The sequence below is a fragment of the Panicum virgatum genome, chromosome 7K (genome assembly GCF_016808335.1).
Source record: "Panicum virgatum strain AP13 chromosome 7K, P.virgatum_v5, whole genome shotgun sequence".
Classification (NCBI taxonomy): domain Eukaryota; kingdom Viridiplantae; phylum Streptophyta; class Magnoliopsida; order Poales; family Poaceae; genus Panicum; species Panicum virgatum.
In genome coordinates this window covers 14,895,645-14,900,758 of record NC_053142.1, presented here as the reverse complement: position 1 = coordinate 14,900,758, position 5,114 = coordinate 14,895,645, and the positions used below count along the sequence as shown (strand labels likewise).

Here is a 5,114-nt window from a genome sequence, read left to right as displayed (position 1 = left end):
ATGATAGTAGATAGTGCATGTAATTGCCGGATAACCGGGGTCTTTCCTGTGTATAACTGCTGATTCCTCCCATGGATCTTGAATTTGGTGTATGGGCTTCCCTGCATAGTTAAGAGCACTTGTCCGTCTAGATGGCTTACCCCATCTAGTGGACACAACGTACACATTTTCACAAGAAGACACGGGTTACCCCGGGATCTTCCCATTTTCAGCAGAGGGAACCAAAGTAGCCAACTGAGCTAACTGGGTTTCAAGCATTTTATTAAAACTCAGCTGACTCTTAAGAGTAGAAGAAAGACCGTCAATTTTAATGTTGAGACTTTCCAGAGCTTTATCATAGGCAGCTATCTTTTTGTTAACATTTTCATTGATCTTAGGTTGCCCATAAACAAGATCTTTCAAGGAAGGTTGGTTAGGATTGAAAGTATTACCTTGGTTACCTCCTTGATAATAAGGGCGTTGATTCCACGTTTGGCCTCCTTGTGGACGATAACCGTTGTTATTGCCGTTCATGTACATCACATCCTCCTGAGTTTCAGGGCAGTGATTCCCTGAATGCCCAGTGTTACCACAGACCTCACAAGTCATATGAGAGTCCAAAGCTAGAGTAGTGGTGGCCATGGCAGCCTTCTCATTGGTGTAGTCATCCAATCTCTTCATTAAGTTGTCCATTTTGGTGGTCATCATATCTGCTTCCTTGACAGTATGCGTACCCCTCGGACGTGGTTGGAGCCGATCATCACTCCACCCTTGGTTAGAAACCATCTTCTCGATTAATGATTTAGCATTATCAATAGTGAGCGAGAAGAAAGCTCCTCCAGCAGCATCATCAATGTTGCCTCGGGCTGTCGGAGTCAACCCATTATAGAAACTCTGAAGAATAAGCCAATCCTCCATCCCATGGTGGGGACAAGCCAGGATGTATTCCTGAAGCCTTTCCCATGCCTCAGGAATAGATTTCGATGTTGTCTGCTGAAAGCTTGAAATTTTTCCACGGAGGGCATTGGTTTTGCCCAATGGGAAGAACTTCTTGAGGAACGCCACAAAACATTTCTCCAATGTATTAATCTCCGTACAGTTCCTATAGAACCACTGCTTCGCCTTCCCCAGTAAAGAGAACGAAAACAGTCAAAGACAAATAGCATCTTCACTCACTCCTCTAATGGTAAAGGTGCTGCACATCTCTAGGAATTGCTGCAAATGGGCGTTTGTGTCCTCATTGGCCTTGCCATAGAATGGGCTGGCATGTACCATTGTAATGAGACCCGTATTGATCTCGAAACTTCCATTTCCCACTTCTACCTTAGGGCCTTTCAGCACCTGGTTAGCAGAAGGAGTGGAGTACTCACGAAGCATCTTCTGGGCCATAGCGGTTGATGCGGATGGCACTAAGGAAGCTGGATCGACTTCCGATCGAGTACGAAGAGGAGAGTCGAAACGAGTTCGAGTCTTCCTCGCAAGTGACTCCGGATCTTCAGTAAAGTTTGGCGGTAAGTCGAAACCAGTCATACACTACCTGTCTTCAACATCCAAAGACAAAGAAGACAATCAAGGTTAGCCTGCATTGAGAATTGTTCTATCCTATCATGATTATAGACATATGCAAAGTATAGCCATAGTTATCCTGTGCCTTCCCCGGCAACGGTGCCAGAAATGCTTGTTGGCATTTCTTAACGTCGCTGCTAAGTTTATGTATTCCTAGCAACAGCGCCAGAAATGACCATTGGTAATCCTAACAATCACAAAGGAATCCGCAAGCACACGGATATACCATTGTAGCATTTCCCCAAAGGAGTATTCCAAAGGGTATCGAATCCATGGAAGGCAATGGCGGTTAACAAGACTGATACTATTGCAATGAATATAAGTCATGCGTAGGGGAAGATACAACATTTCAAGTACAGGGGTAAGGATAAGATAATGATAATGGGTAGTGTGACACACACTGATTCATCTCAAGATAACTAGGCATAGGGAGATAGACATACGAGCTAGCTCTAGGTTCTAATGTACTAAACATACAAGGCAGCAGATACAAGAGAGATACACACGTGTTGCAAGGATCATCGGTTCAGCACCCAGGCATAAGGGGAGCTAGCCTCCTGCGCCGTTTACGCACGACAGCGGTGACTAGACATTTACGAACTCTTACAGTGATACCCGAACGTGGGGGATTTCAGAGGGTCCAACGGCTGTCACTACCGCGGCCTACCCCGACCAAACCGTGGGGCACACTCATATCTAACATAGCTACGCAACCCAAGCACCATGCTTGCGTTGTTGCTTGACTTCGACCGGCCCGGGCTATTGTGACCTAGGTCGAAGTCACCAGATAACTGGCCACTTAGACCAAACACCGTAGCATAAACTCGGACACCATGCAACACAAACATGTAATCTAACTAGATCAAACTAAGGCTAAGCATACAAATGGATACGACACTTTCTATGTCTAATCAACAAGATCAAAGGGTCGTGTTCATGAAGAACACAAGCCTCTAAATGATGAACAGATGAAGAACATAAGAACATATCACTCATGTATGCAAGAACTACTTTATATGAAATAGATATATAACTGAAGTAGATCAAAGTCATACAAAGAAATAAAGATACAAGAGAGCTCATACCTAGATCCCAAAGTAGACTTGGAACCTAAATTAGAGCTACTCTAGCCTACTCCACTAGCCTTAGAAACTAACGGAAGATAAATGAACCAAGAGGTGTGTGTCTTAGAAATGAGACCCCTCCCATCTATTTATAGGGGTCATGGGTACCCTGTTTAGCTGCCTTACAACACCGTGCGCACACTTCACCTCCTTTGGGAGCCAACCAGGAAGCACCACATGGAAGGAGAGCATTGGCCAACACTATGTCGGTTCGGCCGACCCCTAGGGTCGGCCGACCCCACTGTGGGGCCAATGGCCCTCCCCTTTGGCCAGGTGGCTGCTCTATGGGCCCTTAGGTTGGTTTGACATGTACACGGTGAAATAAGGTGAGTTTGGGTTCCCGTGGGCCCTTCAATCCATGTGCTGCACACGTGTCATCCTCTGATTCGTCGGGGCTTGCCTCCCTTGGATTGGTGACGTGTCGTGGACACGTGGGATCCTGTGTGGCAGCCCCTCCTTGGCTGAGGTGGCAATGCATGGACCATAGATGGTACGTTTCTCACTCTTTTTATGCTTATTCATCTGCAAACAAATAATCTCCAAGGACAAGTGGATTGTATCCCTTATCCTCAATGGATTGTCGCAGCTTCTATCTCTTAAATGATGCACTTCTAACCCTCCTGCCTAAAAAAACAGACCCGAGATCTCTTGGGGACTATCGCCCCATAAGTCTCATCCATAGCTTTGGTAAGATCTTCTCAAAAGCTCTTGCCGACCTCGTTTATGTCCATGGTACCATCGTACGTACCTTCTACTATCAACCAGATGAGATAGGGCTTTGAAAGGTCAGAGTTAGTCTCCTCTTTCTTTTAGGTCGTTTAGCAGTTCCCCTCACACATTCAAGTAGGGAGACCTTGCTCATGGATAACTAGACGCAGAGCGAATAGATTCAAACTTGAACCTAAGAGAGGCTTGAGGGCCGGCTTTTGGACCATCGCAAACGGGCCTTGGAATGGCTAAACACTTCCGATTTCAAGCCTGAGTACTATACGCTTTACGATTATCAATATGAAAAGATAGGGTGAGTTATTCATTCCTATGCTCCGATTAGACCGCAAAGGACAGGTACTAAGCTTTAGAGCAAACTTTGATTCATATCACTTGGACTTTCCCTAGTTTTTAAACCAGTTCGCCAGTTCGTTTGCCCTACGAGGCTGCTGTCCTTTTGGTTTTTATCCAGCTTATCCCCTTTTCTTTAAAACCTACTTCGCCTTCCCTAAACGCTTCGTATTAGATCTTGGTCGCCTGGTGTCACCGAACCAAAGTGTTTTCATTAAGGGTCAGCAAATTCATGATAATTTCCGCTATGTTCAGGGCACCGCTAAGACTATTGCTCGCTCTAAGCGGGCCCGCATCATATTCAAGATCGACTTGGCAAAAGCTTTTGACTTGGTCTCTTGGACTTTCCTGTTGGAGTTGCTTTCTGCGATTGGTTGCCCCATCACTTGGACTAACTGGATCTCAACAATTCTCTCCATGGCTAGCACGAAGGTGCTCATGAATGGCGTCCCCGGTCGACAGATTTGTCATGGTTGTGGCCTTCGGCAGGGGGACCCCCTCTCATCTTTGTTGTTTGTGCTGGTCACGGAGCGCTTTAACTCAATGGTTAACCTGGCAGAGGAAAGAGGCCTTCTTGAGAGCCTCGGTCCTAGAATCAGATACAGGACCTCCCTCTACGCTGATGATGTGGTTCTTTTCCTCTCCCCGGTTGAGCGCGATTTGGTGGTCATTAAAGAGATTTTGCACAGCTTTCGGCAGGCTTCGAGCCTCTCTACTAACTATTCTAAAAGTCAAATCTTTCCTATTAACTGCTCGGACAGTATGGTTAATCTAGCGAAGGACATCCTGCTCTGCTAGGTTGTTGACTTCCCGTGTACTTACCTAGGAGTCCCACTCTCCATCTACAGGCTGCCTAGGTCCGCTCTCTGGCCCCTAGTCGATAAGGTAGCTTGGAGAATTCCAGCTTGGAAAGGTCGCTTACTGAACAAGAGTGGTCGTCTTACTTTGGTGAAATCCACCTTGTGCGCCATCCCAGCCCACATTTCCATGGCAATTTCCATCTCCCCTTGGGTTCTTAAGACCATTGAGACACTAATTTGCGGTTTTCTGTGGTGCGGCACGGAAGCTATCTCAGGGGGAAATGTGCGGTCGCGTGGTTTAACGTCGCTTGCCCCACCACCTGGAGTGGTCTTGGGATCCCTAACTTGCACATGATGGGTATGGCGTTGCGGATGCATTGGCTTTGGCTAGCGTGGACGGACACCTCTAGAACTTGGTCGGGATATTCTCTACCAGCAGATGACCCCTCTAAGGCTTTCATTGATGCTTCCCTAACGGTCGTGGTGGGAGACGGCAACAGTGCTCTTTTTTGGTCGGATCGATGGATCAATGGCTGCTCCATTGAAACGCTCGCCCCTAATCTTTGGGCGGCTGTACCCACAAGAA

At 46.8% G+C, this 5,114-nt stretch overlaps 1 non-coding gene across 1 annotated transcript; it reads left to right on the top strand.

Moving 5' to 3' along the window:
* The first annotated feature begins 895 nt into the window (after nt 1-895).
* Nucleotides 896-1,002, top strand: LOC120643287. The gene has a single exon (XR_005662966.1). It is a non-coding gene; the product is annotated as a small nucleolar RNA R71 (small nucleolar RNA).
* Nucleotides 1,003-5,114: the final 4,112 nt, after the last annotated feature.